This window comes from Schistocerca gregaria, chromosome 10 (assembly GCF_023897955.1).
Source record: "Schistocerca gregaria isolate iqSchGreg1 chromosome 10, iqSchGreg1.2, whole genome shotgun sequence".
In the NCBI taxonomy this organism is placed as follows: domain Eukaryota; kingdom Metazoa; phylum Arthropoda; class Insecta; order Orthoptera; family Acrididae; genus Schistocerca; species Schistocerca gregaria.
Window position 1 is genome coordinate 96,288,602 of NC_064929.1, and position 19,100 is coordinate 96,307,701.

The following is a 19,100-nucleotide window of genomic DNA, read 5'->3' on the forward strand; positions in this document are numbered from 1 at the left end:
CATTGCTGCAAGCTGCACCAAAAACTAAGAAAAGGGCAAAACCTTAAGTACCCAACAGCACTAGGACTTTCTTGTTCCTCACCCACACGAGTACTAACGACGCCCAACGCTTCCTAATTTCGGTGATCGGACATGAGCCAGCGTCATTGTCACGGCATACAAGTTGGCGAGAATGTTGCCCGACGTGCGGGTGTCTTAGTCTGTGTACAGATCACTTGGGACTTGCCAGGTAGTCTTTCGCGTTGCCATTTAGGGTAACCACAACGCAGCGAACCCGGAAACGTCTGAGAGATGAGCTAAAACTCGGCACGAGAAAAATATGTTCCGCTATTTCTTTTCGACCGTTCGGGCTATCGGGCTTGCGGCGCCTGCACTGCCACCACTGTCGTCTATAGTAAAGTCCCAACGGTGTGTTGCCCGACGTGCGGATGTCTTAGTCCGTGTACAGATCACTTGGGACTTGCCTGGTAGTCTTTCCCGTTGTCTTTTAGGGTAACCACAACACAGCGACCACGGAAACGTCCGTGGGAAGAGCTAAAACTCGGCACGAGAAAAATATGTTCCGCTATTTCTTTTCGATCGATCGGGCTATCGGGCTTGCGACGCCTGCACTGCCACCACTGCCGTCGCTAGAAAAGTCCCCACGGTGTGTTTCTGCGTAATTTTCTTGTTCTATAAGATCAAGGGAGTACTTTAGTCTCAGAATGTTTAAAATGCATTGTCAGATGTGGGGATCAAAACCACGCCTCTTACAGTAACCAGAGCATAAATCTGGCACCTTACACAGCTTGGCGAATCTGACGTACGACGCAACCTCTCCAGTGACTTCCATCTTTATCAAGATCTCAGGAACTTCACTCCGTAACCTGTTTCTTTTTTCGGTAGGATGAATTTATGTCAGTTTAAGAGTATGTAAGACGCTATGTCCGATGAGGCGTAGGAAACGCCCCCTCCCTTTCTGAAATCAATGTGACGTGTTTGCTTCCGTCGCTTCCAGTTTCAACTGTAAGTAGCAAAACACTATTTAGTAATAGGAACACTTTCACATTGATGCAAAGGAAACTAGATATTAACGAACGGCGAATAAGATCGTTTTCTAGCAACAGCCACGTTGTGCATTACGCACTCGTGTGAAGCCAATGAAATACTTCATGTGAGGCTCTAACAGTCGACCCAAGCTTTACAATACTTAGGCACTCCTCTGGTGGTACCGACGCATACATACTGGAACGTCTTTGGATCGTCAGTGAGTACTTCATATTAGAAATTTCGTGTTCGCGCTGATGTGCATCGAAGGGCCGATTTATCAGAGAAACCCAGTTCTGCGCCTAGCTACAGTATGTCACCCTAGCAACACCAGGAAACGGGTTGAGCGGTGCTCGCCTTGCACTCGGCGTTTGGCGAATACAGAATATATGGACTACGGCATCTGGCGCCAGGAGGGAAGGCGACACATAACGGCGCAAGCATCGCGTAGCAGAAGGCGGTGGTGGTATGTCGGTCAGAATGGTTGCTTCCCAAGTAGCTGCTCCAGATTCGAAACCCGAACATCGCACTGAAAATGTCTCCTTTACTCAGGAAGGTGTTTTCAACCATACGAATGCTTTCCCTTCGCGCCTCATAGGCTAGTGCGTATTACGATTCACAGCATCTTGTGTCCCCATGTGTCGACTTGTCTCGACTTTGCTCGGCTGACGCGAAAGCTGACGCTCGAAAATGGGGGTATATGTAGACGACATTCGCTAGAAACGACTGGGAGAGGAGACATCGCCAAACACACAACGGACCCTTTCATTTGACTGTGGCCGCATGTCCGTGCCTTTGCGTACCGAGAACTAGAGGGGGGTCAGCGTGCTGGACCGTACCATTACTGCAAGCTGCACCAAAAACCAAGGAAAAAGGCAAAACCTTAAGTAACCAACAGCACTAGGACTTCCTTGTTCCTCACCCACCTGAGTACTAACGACGCCCAACGCTGCCTAATTTCGGTGATCGGACATGAGCCAGCGTCGTTGTCACGGCATACAAGTTGGCGAGAATGTTGCCCAACGTGCGGATGTCTTAGTCAGTGTACAGATCACTTGGGACTTGCCTGGTAGTCTTTCGCGTTGCCTTTTCGGGTAACCACAACACAGCGACCAAGGAAACGTCCGTGAGAAGAGCTAAAACTCGGCACGTGAAAAATATGTTCCGCTATTTCTTTTCGACCGATCGGGCTATCGGGCTTGCGACGCCTGCACTGCCACCACTGTCGTCCCTAGTAAATTCCCCACGGTGTGTTTCTGCGTAATTTTCTTGTTCTATAAGATCAAGGGAGTACGTTAGTCTCAGAATGTTTAAAATGCATTGTCAGATGTGGGGATCAAAACCACTTCTCTTACACTAACCAGAGCTTAAATCTAGCGCCTTACACAGCTTGGCGAATCTGACGTACGACACAACCTCTCCAGTGACTTCCATCTTTATCAAGATCTCAGGAACCTCACTCCGAAATCTGTTTCTTTTTTCGGTAGGATGAATTTATGTCAGTTTAAGAGTATGTAAGACGCTATGTCAGATGTGGCGTAGGAAACGCCCCCTCCCTTTCTGGAATCAATGTGGTGCGTTTGCTTCCGTCGCTTCCAGTTTCAACTGTAAGTAGCAAAACACTATTTAGTAATAGGAACACTTTCACATGGATGCAAAGCAAACTAGATATTAAAGAACGGCGAATAAGACCACTTCCTAGCAACAGCCACGCTATGCATTACGCACTCGTGTGAAGCCAATGAAATACTTCATGTGAGGCTCTAACTGTCGACCTTCGCTTTACATTACCTAGGCACACTTCTGGTGGTACCGACGCATACATACTGAAACGTCTTTGGATCATCAGTGAGTACTTCATATTAGAAATTTCGTGTTCGCGCTGATGTTCATCGAAGGGCTGATTTATTAGAGAAACTCAGTTCTGCGCCTAGCTACAGTATGTCGCCCTAGCAACACCAGGAAACGGGTTCAGCGGTGCTCGCCTTGCACTCGGCGTTTCGCGAATACAGAGCTATCGACTTCGGCATCTGGCGCCTGGAGGTAAGGCGACACATAACGGCGCAAGCATCGCGTAGTAGAAGGCGGTGGTGGTATGTAGGTCAGAATGGTTGCTTCCCAAATAGCTGCTCCGGATTCGAAACGTGAACATCGCATTGAAAATGTCTCCATTACTCACGAAGGTGTTTTCAACCATATGAATGCTTTCCCTTCGCGCCTCATAGGCTAGTGCGTATTCTGATTCACAGCATCTAGTGTCATCATGTGTCGACTTGTCTCGACTTTGCTCGGCTGACGCGAAAGCTGACGCTCGAAAATGGGGGTATATGTAGACGACATTCGCTAGAAACGACTGGGAGAGGAGACATCGCCAAACACACAACGGACCCTTTCATTTGACTGTGGCCGCATGTCCGTGCCTTTGCGTACCGAGAACTAGAGGGGGGTCAGCGTGCTGGACCGTACCATTACTGCAAGCTGCACCAAAAACTAAGAAAAGGGCAAAACCATAAGTAACCAACAGCACTAGGACTTCCTTGTTCCTCACCCCCATGAGTACTAACGACGCCCAACGCTGCCTAATTTCGGTGATCAGACATGAGCCAGCGTCGTTGTCACGGCATACAAGTTGGCGAGAATGTTGCCCGACGTGCGGGTGTCTTAGTCCGTGTACAGATCACTTGGGACTTGCCTGGTAGTCTTTCGCGTTGCCTTTTAGGGTAACTACAACACAGCGGCCAAGGAAACGTCTGTGAGAAGAGCTAAAACTCGTCACGAGAAAAGTATGTTCCGCTATTTCTTTTCGACCGATCGGGCTATCGGGCTTGCGACGCCTGCACTGCCAACACTGTCGTCTCTAGTAAAGTCCCCACGGTGTGTTTCTGCGTAATTTTCTTGTTCTATAAGATCAAGGGAGTACGTTAGTCTCAGAATGTTTAAAATGCATTGTCAGATGTGGGGTTCAAACCCACGCCCCTTACAGTAACCAGAGCTTACATCTGGCGAATGTGACGTACGACACAACCTCTCCAGTGACTTCCATCTTTATCAAGATCTCAGGAACCTCACTCCGAAATCTGTTTCTTTTTTCGGTAGGAGGAATTTATGTCACTTTAAGAGTATGTAAGACGCTATGTCAGATTTGGCGTAGGAAACGCCCCCTCCCTTTTAGGAATCAATGTGGCGCGTTTGCTTCCGTCGCATCCAGTTTCAACTGTAAGTAGCAAAACACTATTTAGTAATAGGAACACTTTCACATTGATGCAAAGGAAACTAGATATTAACGGACGGCGAATAAGATCGTTTTCTAGCAACAGCCACGTTGTGCATTACGCACTCGTGTGAAGCCAATGAAATACTTCATGTGAGGCTCTAACTGTCGACCTTCGCTTTACAATACTTAGGCACTCTTCTGGTGGTACCGACGCATACAAACTGAAACGTCTAAAGATCATCAGTGAGAACTTCATATTAGAAATTTCGTGTTCGCGCTGATGTGAATCGAAGGGCCGATTTATTACAGAAACTCAGTTCTGCGCCTAGCTACAGTATGTCGCCCTAGCAACACCAGGAAACGGGTTCAGCGGTGCTCGCCTTGCACTCGGCGTTTGGCGAATACAGAGCTATCGACTTCGGCATCTGGTGCCAATAGGGAAGGCGACACATAACGGCGCAAGCATCGCGTAGCAGAAGGCGGTGGTGGTATGTCGGTCAGAATGGTTGCTTCCCAAGTAGCTGCGCCGGATTCGAAACCCGAACATGGCACTGAAAATGTCTCCTTTACTCACGAAGGTGTTTTCAACCATATGAATGCTTTCCCTTCGCGCCTCATAGGCTAGTGCATATTACGATTCACAGCATCTAGTGTCGCCATGTGTCGACTTTTCTCGACTTTGCTCGGCTGACGCGAAAGATGACGCTCGAAAATGGGATTATATGTAGACGACATTCGCTAGAAACGACTGGGAGAGGAGACATCGCCAAACACACAACGGACCCTTTCATTTGACTGTGGCCGCATGTCCGTGCCTTTGCGTACCGAGAACTAGAGGGGGGTCAGCGTGCTGGACCGTACCATTACTGCAAGCTGCACCAAAAACTAAGAAAAGGGCAAAACCCTAAGTAACCAACAGCACTAGGACTTCCTTGTTCCTCACCCCCATGAGTACTAACGACGCCCAACGCTGCCTAATTACGGTGATCAGATATGAGCCAGCGTCGTTGTCACGGCATACAAGTTGGCGAGAATGTTGCCCGACGTGCGGGTGTCTTAGTCCGTGTACAGATCACTTGGGACTTGCCTGGTAGTCTTTCGCGTTGCCTTTTAGGGTAACTACAACACAGCGACCAAGGAAACGTCTGTGAGAAGAGCTAAAACTCGGCACGAGAAAAGTATGATCCGCTATTTCTTTTCGACCGATCGGGCTATCGGGCTTGCGACGCCTGCACTGCCACCACTGTCGTCTCTAGTAAAGTCCCCACGGTGTGTTTCTGCGTAATTTTCTTGTTCTATAAGATCAAGGGAGTACGTTAGTCTCAGAATGTTTAAAATGCATTGTCAGATGTGGGGTTCAAACCCACGCCCCTTACAGTAACCAGAGCTTACATCTGGCGAATGTGACGTACGACACAACCTCTCCAGTGACTTCCATCTTTATCAAGATCTCAGGAACCTCACTCCGAAATCTGTTTCTTTTTTCGGTAGGATGAATTTATGTCACTTTAAGAGTATGTAAGACGCTATGTCAGATGTGGCGTAGGAAACGCCCCCTCCCTTTCTGGAATCAATGTGGCGCGTTTGCTTCCGTCGCTTCCAGTTTCAACTGTAAGTAGCAAAACACTATTGAGTAATAGAAACACTTTCACATTGATGCAAAGGAAACTAGATATTAACGAACGGCGAATAAGACCGTTTCCTAGCAACAGCCACGCTGTGCATTACGCACTCGTGTGAAGCCAATGAAATACTTCATGTGAGGCTCTAACTGTCGACCTTCGCTTTACAATACTTAGGCACTCTTCTGGTGGTACCGACGCATACATACTGAAACGTCTTTGGATCGTCAGTGAGTACTTCATATTAGAAATTTCGTGTTCGCGCTGATGTGCATCGAAGGGCCGATTTATCAGATAAACTCAGTTCTGCGCCTAGCTACAGTATGTCACCCTAGCAACACCAGGAAACGGGTTCAGCGGTGCTCGCCTTGCACTCGGCGTTTGGCGAATACAGAGCTATGGACTACGGCATCTGGCGCCAGGAGGGAAGGCGACACATAACGGCGCAAGCATCGCGTAGTAGAAGGCGGTGGTGGTATGTCGGTCAGAATGGTTGCTTCCCAAGTAGCTGCTCCGGATTCGAAACCTGAACATCGCATTGAAAATGTCTCCTTTACTCACGAAGGTGTTTTCAACCATATGAATGCTTTCCCTTCGCGCCTCATAGGCTAGTGCGTATTTTGATTCAAATCATCTTGTGTCCCCATGTATCGACTTGTCTCGACTTTGCTCGGCTGACACGAAAGCCGACGCTCGAAAATGGGGGTATATGTAGACGACATTCGCTAGAAACGACTGGGAGAGGAGACATCGCCAAACACAGAACGGACCCTTTCATTTGACTGTGGCCGCATGTCCGTGCCTTTGCGTACTGAGAACTAGAGGGGGGTCAGCGTGCTGGACCGTACCATTACTGCAAGCTGCACCAAAAACTAAGAAAAGGGCAAAACCTTAAGTAACCAACAGCACTAGGACTTCCTTGTTCCTCACCCACCCGAGTACTAACGACGCCCAACGCTGCCTAATTTCGGTGATCAGACATGAGCCAGCGTCGTTGTCACGGCATACAAGTTGGTGAGAATGTTGCCCGACGTGCGGGTGTCTTAGTCCGTGTACAGATCACTTGGGACTTGCCTGGTAGTCTTTCGCGTTGCCTTTTAGGGTAACTACAACACAGCGACCAAGGAAACGTCCGTGAGAAGAGCTAAAACTCGTCACGAGAAAAGTATGTTCCGCTATTTCTTTTCGACCGATCGGGCTATCGGGCTTGCGACGCCTGCACTGCCACCACTGTCGTCTCTAGTAAAGTCCCCACGGTGTGTTTCTGCGTAATTTTCTTGTTCTATAAGATCAAGGGAGTACGTTAGTCTCAGAATGTTTAAAATGCATTGTCAGATGTGGGGTTCAAACCCACGCCCCTTACAGTAACCAGAGCTTACATCTGGCGAATGCGACGTACGACACAACCTCTCCAGTGAATTCCATCTTTATCAAGATCTCAGGAACCTCACTCCGAAATCTGTTTCTTTTTTCGGTAGGATGAATTTATGTCAGTTTAAGAGTATGTAAGACGCTATGTCAGATGTGGCGTGGGAAACGCCCCCTCCCTTTCTGGAATCAATGTGGCGCGTTTGCTTCCGTCGCTTCCAGTTTCAACTGTAAGTAGCAAAACACTATTTAGTAATAGGAACACTTTCACATTGATGCAAAGGAAACTAGATATTAACGAACGGCGAATAAGACCGTTTCCTAGCAACAGCCACGCTGTGCATTACGCACTCGTGTGAAGCCAATGAAAAACTTCATGTGAGGCTCTAACTGTCGACCTTCGCTTTATAATACTTAGGCACTCTTCTGGTGGTACCGACGCATACATACTGAAACGTCTTAGGATCATCAGTGAGAACTTCATATTAGAAATTTCGTGTTCGCGCTGATGTGCATCGAAGGGCCGATTTATTACAGAAACTCAGTTCTGCGCCTAGCTACAGTATGTCGCCCTAGCAACACCACGAAACGGGTTCAGCGGTGCTCGCCTTGCACTCGCCGTTTGGCGATCACATAGCTATCGACTTCGGCATCTGGTGCCAATAGGGAAGGCGACACATAACGGCGCAAGCATCGCGTAGCAGAAGGCGTTGGTGGTATGTCGGTCAGAATGGTTGCTTCCCAAGTAGCTGCTCCGGATTCGAAACCCGAACATGGCACTGAAAATGTCTCCTTTACTCACGAAGGTGTTTTCAACCATATGAATGCTTTCCCTTCGCGCCTCATAGGCTAGTGCGAATTACGATTCACAGCATCTTGTGTCCCCATGTGTCGACTTGTCTCGACTTTGCTCGGCTGACGCGTATGCTAACGCTCGAAAATGGGGGTATATGTAGACGACTTCGCTAGAAACGACTGGGAGAGGAGACATCGCCAAACACACAACGGACCCTTTCATTTGACTGTGGCCGCATGTCCGTGCCTTTGCGTACCGAGAACTAGAGGGGGGTCAGCGTGCTGGACCGTACCATTACTGCAAGCTGCACCAAAAACTAAGAAAAGGGCAAAACCTTAAGTAACCAACAGCACTAGGACATCCTTGTTCCTCACCCACCCGAGTACTAACGACGTCCAACGCTGCCTAATTTCGGTGATCAGACATGAGCCAGCGTCGTTGTCACGGCATACAAGTTGGCGAGAATGTTGCCCGATGTGCGGGTGTCTTAGTCCGTGTACAGATCACTTGGGACTCGCCTGGTAGTCTTTCGCGTTGCCTTTTAGGGTAACTACAACAAAGCGACCAAGGAAACGTCTGTGAGAAGAACTAAAACTCGTCAGGAGAAAAGTATGTTCCGCTATTTCTTTTCGACCGATCGGGCTATCGGGCTTGCGACGCCTGCACTGCCACCACTGTCGTCTCCAGTAAAGTCCCCACGGTGTGTTTCTGCGTAATTTTCTTGTTCTATAAAATCAAGGGAGTACGTTAGTCTCAGAATGTTTAAAATGCATTGTCAAATGTGGGGTTCAAACCCACGCCCCTTACAGTAACCAGAGCTTACATCTGGCGAATGTGACGTACGACACAACCTCTCCAGTGAATTCCATCTTTATCAAGATCTCAGGAACCTCACTCCGAAATCTGTTTCTTTTTTCGGTAGGATGAATTTATGTCACTTTAAGAGTATGTAAGACGCTATGTCAGATGTGGCGTAGGAAACGCCCCCTCCCTTTTAGGAATCAATGTGGCGCGTTTCCTTCCGTCGCTTCCAGTTTCAACTGTAAGTAGCAAAACACTATTTAGTAATAGGAACACTTTCACATTGATGCAAAGGAAACTAGATATTAACGAACGGCGAATAAGACCACTTCCTAGCAACAGCCACGCTGTGCATTACGCACTCGTGTGAAGCCAATGAAATACTTCATGTGAGGCTCTAACTGTCGACCTTCGCTCTACAGTACCTAGGCACTCTTCTGGTGGTACCGACGCATACATACTGAAACGTCTTTGGTTCATCAGTGAGTACTTAATATTAGAAATATCGTGTTCGTGCTGATGTGCATCGAAGGGCCCATTTATTAGAGAAACTCAGTTCTGCGCCTAGCTACAGTATGTCGCCCTAGCAACACCAGGAAACGGGTTCAGCGGTGCTCGCCTTGCACTCGGCGTTTGGCGAATACAGAGCTATCGACTTCGGCAACTGGCGCCAGGAGGGAAGGCGACACATAACGGCGCAAGCATCGCGTAGCAGAAGGCGGTGGTGGTATGTCGGTCAGAATGGTTGCTTCCCAAGTAGCTGCTCCGGATTTGAAACCCGAATATCGCACTGAAAATGTCTCCTCACGAAGGTGTTTTCAACCATGTGAATGCTTTCCCTTCGCGCCTCATAGGCTAGTGCATATTACGATTCAGTGCATCTTGTGTCCTCATGTGTCGACTTGTCTCGACTTTGCTCGGCTGACGCGAATGCTGACGATCGAAAATGGGGGTATATGTAGACGACATTCGCTAGAAACGACTGGGAGAGGAGACATCGCCAAACACACAACGGACCCTTTCATTTGACTGTGGCCGCATGTCCGTGCCTTTGCGTACCGAGAATTAGAGGGGGGTCAGCGTGCTGGACCGTACCATTACTGCAAGCGGCACCAAAAACTAAGAAAAGGGCAAAACCTTAAGTAACCAACAGCACTAGGACTTCCTTGTTCCTCACCCACCCGAGTACTAACGACGCCCAACGCTGCCTACTTTCGGTGATCAGACATGAGCCAGCGTCGTTGTCACGGCATACAAGTTGGCGAGAATGTTGCCCGATGTGCGGTTGTCTTAGTCCGTGTACAGATCACTTGGGACTTGCCTGGTAGTCTTTCGCGTTGCCTTTTAGGGTAACTACAACACAGCGACCAAGGAAACGTCTGTGAGAGGAGCTAAAACTCGTCATGAGAAAAGTATGTTCCGCTATTTCTTTTCGACCGATCGGGCTATCGGGCTTGCGACGCCTGCACTGCCACCACTGTCGTCTCTAGTAAAGTCCCCACGGTGTGTTTCTGCGTAATTTTCTTGTTCTATAAGATCAAGGGAGTACGTTAGTCTCAGAATGTTTAAAATGCCTTGTCAGATGTGGGGTTCAAACCCACGCCCCTTACATCTTGCGAATCTGACGTACGACACAACCTCTCCAGTGACTTCCATCTTTATCAAGATCTCAGGAACCTCACTCCGAAATCTGTTTCTTTTTTCGGTAGGATGAATTCATGTCACTTTAAGAGTATGTAAGACGCTATGTCAGATGTGGCGTAGGAAACGCCCCCTCCCTTTTAGGAATCAATGTGGCGCGTTTGCTTCCGTCGCTTCCAGTTTCAACTGTAAGTAGCAAAACACTATTTAGTAATAGGAACACTTTCACATTGATGTAAAGGAAACTAGATATTAACGAACGGCGAATAAGACCATTTCCTAGCCATAGCCACGCTGTGCATTACGCACTCGTGTGAAGCCAATGAAATACTTCATGTGAGATTCTAACTGTCGACCTTCGCTTTACAGTACTTAGACACTCTTCTGGTGGTACCGACGCATACATACTGACACGTCTTTGGATCATCAGTGAGTACTTCATATTAGAAATTTCGTGTTCGCGCTGATGTGAATCGAAGGGCCGATTTATTAGAGAAACTCAGTTCTGCGCCTAGCTACAGTATGTCGCCCTAGCAACACCAGGAAACGGGTTCAGCGGTGCTCGCCTTTCACTCGGCGTTTGGCGAATACAGAGCTATCGACTTCGGCATCTGGCGCCAGGAGGGAAGGCGACACATAACGGTGCAAGCATCGCGTAGCAGAAGGCGGTGGTGGTATGTCAGTCAGAATGGTTGCTTCCCAAGTAGCTGCTCAGGATTCGAAAACCGAACATCGCACTGAAAATGTCTCCTTTACTCACGAAGGTGTTTTCAACCATATGAATGCTTTCCCTTCGCGCCTCATAGGCTAGTGCGTATTACGATTCACAGCATCTTGTGTCCCCATGTGTCGACTTGTCTCGACTTTGCTCGGCTAACGCGAAAGCTGACGCTCGAAAATGGGGGTATATGTAGACGACATTCGCTAGAAACGACTGGGAGAGGAGACATCGCCAAACACACAACGGACCCTTTCATTTGACTGTCGCCGCATGTCCGTGCCTTTGCGTACCGAGAACTAGAGGGGGGTCAGCGTGCTGGACCGTACCATTACTGCAAGCTGCACCAAAAACTAAGGAAAGGGCAAAACCTTAAGTAACAAACAGCACTAGGACTTCCTTGTTCCTCACCCACCCGAGTACTAACGACGCCCAACGCTGCCTACTTTCGGTGATCAGACATGAGCCAGCGTCGTTGTCACGGCATACATGTTGGCGAGAATGTTGCCCGACGTGCGGATGATTTAGTCCGTGTACAGATCACTTGGGACTTGCCTGGTAGTCTTTCGCGTTGCCTTTTAGGGTAACTACAACACTGCGACCAAGGAAACGCCCGTGAGAAGAGCTAAAACTCGGCACGAGAAAAGTATGTTCCGCTATTTCTTTTCGACCGATCGGGCTATCGGGCTTGCGACGCCTGCACTGCCACCACTGTCGTCTCTAGTAAAGTCCACAATATGTGTTTCTGCGTAATTTTCTTGTTCTATAAGATCAAGGGAGTACGTTAGTCCCAGAATGTTTAAAATGCATTGTCAGATGTGGGGTTCAAACCCACGCCCCTTACAGTAACCAGAGCTTAAATCTGGCGCCTCACACAGCTTGGCGAATCTGACGTACGACACAACCTCTCCAGTGACTTCCATCTTTATCAAGTTCTCAGGAACCTCACTCCGAAATCTGTTTCTTTTTTCGGTAGGATGAATTTATGTCACTTTAAGAGTATGTAAGACGCTATGTCAGATGTGGCGTAGGAAACGCCCCCTCCCTTTCTGGAATCAATGTGGCGCGTTTGCTTCCGTCGCTTACAGTTTCAACTGTAAGTAGCAAAACACTATTTAGTAATAGGAACACTTTCACATTGATGAAAAGGAAACTAGATATTAACGAACAGCGAATAAGACCGTTTCCCAGCAACAGCCACGCTGTGCATTACACACTTGTGTGAAGCCAATGAAATACTTCATGTGCGGCTCTAACTGTCGACCTACGCTTTACAATACTTAGGCACTCTTCTGGTGGTACCGACGCATACATACTGAAACGTCTTCGGATCATCAGCGAGTACTTCATATTAGAAATTTCGTGTTCGCGCTGATGTGCATCGAAGGGCCGATTTATTAGAGAAACTCAGTTCTGCGCCTAGCTACAGTATGTCGCCTCAGCAACACCAGGAAACGGGTTCAGCGGTGCTCGCCTTGCACTCAGCGTTTGGCGAATACAGAGCTATCGACTTCGGCATCTGGCGCCAGGAGGGAAGGCGACACATAACGGCGCAAGCATCGCGTAGCAGAAGGCGGTGATGGTATGTCGGTCACAATGGTTGCTTCCCAAGTAGATGCTCCGGATTCGAAACCCGAACATTGCACTGAAAATGTCTCCTTTACTCAGGAAGGTGTTTTCAACCATATGAATGCATTCCCTTCGCGCCTCATAGGCTAGTGCGTATTACGATTCACAGCATCTTGTGTCCCCATGTGTCGACTTTGCTCGGCTGACGCGAAAGCTGACGCCCGAAAATTGGGGCATATGTAGACGACATTCGCTAGAAACGACTGGGAGAGGAGTCATCGCCAAACACACAACGGACCCTTTGATTTGACTTTGGCCGCATGTCCGTGCCTTTGCGTACCGAGAACTAGAGGGGGTCAGCGTGCTGGACCTTACTATTACTGCAAGCTGCACCAAAAACTAAGGAAAAAGGCAAAACCTTAAGTAACCAACAGCACAAGGACTTCCTTGTTCCTCACCCACCCGAGTACTAACGACGCCCAACGCTGCCTCATTTCGGTGATCGGACATGAGCCAACGTCGTTGTCACGGCGTACAAGTTTGCGAGAATGTTGCCCTAGATGGGGATGTCTTAGTCCGTGTACAGATCACTTGGGACTTTCCTGGTAGTCTTTCGCGTTGCCTTTTAGGGTAACCACAACACAATGACCACGGAAACGTTAGTGAGACGAGCTGAAACTCGGCACGAGAAAAATATGTTCCGCTATTTCTTTTCGACCGATCGGGCTATCGGGCTTGCGACGCCTGCACTGCCACCACTGTCGTCTCTAGTAAAGTCCCCACGGTGTGTTTCTGCGTAATTTTCTTGTTCTATAAGATCAAGGAAGTACGTTAGTCTCAGAATGTTTAAAATGCATTGTCAGATGTGGGGTTCAAACCCACGCCCCTTACAGTAAACTGAGCTTAAATCTGGCGCCTTACACAGCTTGGCGAATCTGACGTACGACACAACCTCTCCAGTGAATTCCATCTTTATCAAGATCTCAGGAACCTCAATCCGAAATCTGTTTCTTTTTTCGGTAGGATGAATTTATGTCCGTTTAAGAGTATGTAAGACGCTATGTCAGATGTGGCGTAGGAAACGCCTCCCTTTCTGGAATCAATGTGGCGCGTTTGCTTCCGGCGCTTCCAGTTTCAACTGTAAGTAGCAAAACACTATTTAGTAATAGGAACACTTTCACATTGATGGAAAGGAAACTAGATATTAACGAACGGCGAATAAGACCGTTTCCTAGCAACAGCCACGCTGTGCATTACGCACTCGTGTGAAGCCAATGAAATACTTCATGTGAGGCTCTAACTGTCGACCTTCGCTTTACAATTCTTAGGCACTCTTCTGGTGGTACCGACGCATACATACTGAAACGTCTTTGGATCGTCAGTGAGTACTTCATATTAGAAATTTCGTGTTCGCGCTGATGTGCATCGAAGGGCCGATTTATCAGAGAAACTCAGTTCTGCGCCTAGCTACAGTATGTCGCCCTAGCAACACCAGGAAACGGGTTCAGCGGTGCTCGCCTTGCACTCGGCGTTTGGCGAATACAGAGCTATCGACTTCGGCATCTGGCGCCAGGAGGGAAGGCGACACATAACGGCACAAGCATCACAAAGCAAAAGGCGGTGGTGGTATGTCGGTCAGCATGGTTGCTTCCCAAGTAGCTGCTCCGGATTCGAAACCCGAACATCGCACTGAAAATGTCTCCTTTACTCAGGAAGGTGTTTTCAGCCATACGAATGCTTTCCCTTCGCGCCTCATAGGCTAGTGCGTATTACGATTCACAGCATCTTGTGTCCCCATGTGTCGACGTGTCTCGACTTTGCTCGGCTGACGCGAAAGCTGACGCTCGAAAATGGGGGTATATGTAGACGACATGCGCTAGAAACGACTGGGAGAGGAGACATCGCCAAACACAGAACGGACCCTTTCATTTCACTGTGGCCGCATGTCCGTGTCTTTGCGTACCGAGAACTAGTGGGTGGTCACCAAGCTGGACCGTACCATTACTGCAAGCTGCACCAAAAACTAAGGAAAAAGGCAAAACCTTAAGTAACCAACAGCACTAGGACTTCCTTGTTCCTCACCCACCCGAGTACTAACGACGCCCAACAATGCCTAATTTCGGTAATCGGACATGAGCCAGCGTCGTTGTCACGGCATACAAGTTGGCGAGATGTTGCCCGACATGTGGATGTCTTAGTCCGTGTACAGATCACTTGGGACTTGCCTGGTAGTCTTTCGCGTTGCCTTTTACTGTAACCAACACACAGTGACCACGGAAACGTCCGTGAGACGAGCTAAACCTCGGCACGAGAAAAATATGTTCCGCTACTTCTTTTCGACCGATCGGGCTATCGGGCTTGCGACCCCTGCACTGCCACCACTGTCGTCTCTAGTAAAGTCCCCACGGTGTGTTTCTGCGTAATTTTGTTGTTCTATAAGGTCAAGGGAGTTCGTTAGTCTCAGAATATTTAAAATGCATTGTCAGATGTGGGGTTCAAACCCACGCCCTTTACAGTAACCAGAGCTTAAATCTGGCGCCTTACACAGCTTGGCGAATCTGACGTACGACACAACCTCTCCAGTGACTTCCATCTTTATCAAGATCTCAGGAACCTCACTCCGAAATCTATTTCTTTTTTCGGTAGGATGAATTTATGTCAGTTTAAGAGTATGTAAGACGCTATGTCAGATGTGGCGTAGGAAACGCCTCCCTTTCTGGAATCAATGTGGCGCGTTTCCTTCCGTCGCTTCCAGTTTCAACTGTAAGTAGCAAAACACTATTTAGTAATAGGAACACTTTCACATTGATGCATAGGAAACTAGATATTAACGAACGGCGAATAAGACCGTTTCCTAGCAACAGCCACGCTGTGCATTACGCACTCGTGTGAAGCCAATGAAATACTTCATGTGAGGCTCTAACTGTCGACCTTCGCCTTACAATTCTTAGGCACTCTTCTGGTGGTACCGACGCATACATACTGAAACGTCTTTGGATCGTCAGTGAGTACTTCATATTAGAAATTTCGTGTTCGCGCTGATGTGCATCGAAGGGCCGATTTATCAGAGAAACTCAGTTCTGCGCCTAGCTACAGTATGTCGCCCCAGCAACACCAGGGAACGGGTTCTGCGGTGCTCGACTTGCACTCGGCGTTTGGCGAATACAGAGCTATCGACTTCGGCATCTGGCGCCAGGAGGGAAGGCGACACATAACGGCACAAGCATCACGTAGCAGAAGGCGGTGGTGGTATGTCGGTCAGCATGGTTGCTTCCCAAGTAGCTGCTCCGGATTCGAAACCCGAACATCGCACTGAAAATATCTCCTCTACTCAGGAAGGTGTTTTCAACCATACGAATGCTTTGCCTTCGCGCCTCATAGGCGAGTGCGTATTACAATTCACAGCATCTTGTAACCCCATGTGTCGACTTGTCTCGACTTTGCTTGGCTGACGCGAAAGCTGACGCTCGAAAATGGGGGTACATGTAGACGACATGCGCTAGAAACGACTGAGAGAGGAGACATCGCCAAACACACAACGGACCCTTTCATTTCACTGTGGCCGCATGTCCATGCCTTTGCGTACCGAGAACTAGAGGGGGGTCAACGTGCTGGACCGTACCATTACTGCAAGCTGCACCTAAAACTAAGGAAAAAGGCACAACCTTAAGTAACCAACAGCACTAGGACTTCCCTGTTCCTCACCCACCCGAGTACTAACGACGCCCAACGCTGCCTAATTTCGGTGATCGGACATGAGCCAGCGTCGTTGTCACGGCATACAAGTTGGCGAGAATGATGCCCGGCATGCGTATGTCTTAGTCCGTGTACAGATCACTTGGGACTTGCCTGGTAGTCTTTCGCGTTGCCTTTTAGGGTAACCACAACACAGCGACCACGGAAACGTCCGTGAGAAGAGCTAAAACTCGGCACGAGAAAAATATGTTCCGCTATTTCTTTTCGACCGATCGGGCTATCGGGCTTGCGACGCCTGCACTGCCACCACTGTCGTCTCTAGTAAGTGAGCCGGACCGTACCATTACCGCACATCTCCACCAAAAACTAAGGAAAAAGGCAAAACCTTAAGTAACCAACAGTCGAGTACTTCCTATTTCCACACCCACCCAAGTACTAACGAGGCCCAACGCTGCCTAATTTCGGTAATTGCACATGAACCGTCGTCGTTGGCATGGCATACAAGTTGGCGAGAATGTTGCCAGACGTGCAGACGTCTTAGTCCGTGTACAGATTACTTGGGACTTACCTGGTAGTCTCTCGCGTTGCCCTCTAGGGAAGCCACAACACAACGACCACGGAAACGTCCGTGAGAAGTGCTAAAACTCGACCCGAGAAAAATATGTTCCGCTATTTCTTTTCGACCGATCGGGCTTTCGGGCTTGCGACGCCTGCACTGCCACCACTGTCGTCTCTAGTAATCTCCACGGTGTGTTTCTGCGTAATTTTCTTGTTCTATATGATCAAGGGAGTACGTTGGTCTCAGAATGATTAAAACGCATTGTTAGATGTGGGGTTCAAACCCACGCCCCTTACAGTAACCAGAGCTAAATCTGGCGCCTTACACAGCTTTTCGAATCGACACAACCGCTCCAGTGACTTCCATCTTTATCAAGGTCTCAGGAACCTCACTCCGAAATCTGTTTCTTTTTTCGGTAGCATTCAGTTATGTCAGTTAAAGAGTATGTAAGACGCTATGTCAGATGTGGCGTCGGAAACGCCCCCTGCCTTTCTGGAACCAATGTGGCGCGTTTGCTTCTGTCACTTCCAGTTTGAACTGTAACTAGCAAAACACTATTAAGTAATAGGAGCATTTTCACATGAATGCAAAGGAAACTAGGTATTAACGAACGGCGAATAAGACTGCTTCCTAGCAACAGCCACGCTGTGCATTACGCACTCGTGTGAAGCCAATGAAATACTGCATGTGAGGCTCTAACTGTCGACCTTCGCTTTACAATACTTAGGCACTCTTCTGGTGGTTATGACGCATACATACTGAAACGTCTTTGGATCGTCAGTGAGTACTTCATATTAGAAATTTCGTGTTCGCTCTGATGTGCATCGAAGGGCCGATTTGTCAGAGAAACTCAGTTCTGCGCCTAGTTACGGTATGTCACCCTAGCAGCACCAGGAAAACGGTTTCAGCGGTGCTCGCCTTGCACTCGGCGTTGAGCGCCTACAGGGCTGACGACTTCGGCATCTGGCGCCAGGAGCGAAAGCGACACATGGCGGCACAAGCATCGCGTAGCAGAAGGCGGTGGTGGTATGTCGGTCAAAATGGTTAACATCGCACTGAAAATGTCTCCTTTACTCAGGAAGGTGTTTTCAACCGTACGAATGCTTTCCCTTCCCCCCTCATAGGCTAGTGCGTATTACGATTCACAGCATTTTGTGTCCCCATGTGTCGACTTGTCTCGACTTTGCTCAGCTGATGCGAAAGCTGTCGCTTGAAAATGGGCGTCTATGTAGACGACAGGCGCTAGAAACGAACGGGAGAGGCCATATCGCAAAACACACAACGGACCCTTTTATTTGACTGTGGACGCATGTTTGTGGCTTTGCGTACCGAGAGCAAGAGGGGAGTCAGCGAGCTGGACCGTACCATTACCTAACAGCTTCACAAAAAACTAAGGACCAAATCAAAACCTTAAGTACCCAACAGCACGAGGACTTCCTAGTGCGTCGCGTGCACTGCTGCCACTGTCGTCACTAGTAAAATTTCCACGGCGTGTTTCTGCGTAATTAACTTGTTCTATAAGACCACACGTGACATGTAGAATTCAGAAGAGTTCAGTGAGACTAGCGATGATATAACCAAATACTAAATGATTTCAGCGTCAGCTCCACTGCACTCCCTGTAAAAGAATATTAATACTTGCTAAATGTAGTGGAAAGGGTTCAAGGCTTTCCTATTTTTAATTAGCTGGTAAAATAACGTCGAAAAAGCAGTTAAGTTTACCATTGGAAATTTTATTCTACTTACAAAACATCATTTGTAAATTGCACTATTGATAAAAGGAAATGTTTTAATACAGGAAGGTAAAAACCAACTGCGTTCAACAAAAATGTGAACGAATATTCCCTGAATGTGTTTCCAAGTTCTACAATCGATCGTAGGATGACCTATGCCATATCACATCTATAATCTAGGTTTAATTTAAGTTTCACAAAAGAGAAAACTATTAAAATGGTCTACAGTGACCCTCAATTATCTTTAATTACTTATTTAACTTGTCGTAAATTTCAGTGGTGGATGTGGTTTCTCAATAACTATATAAAAGAAAAATCATCGCGTTTCATACCTTTAATTCAAGCGGCAAATGTGAA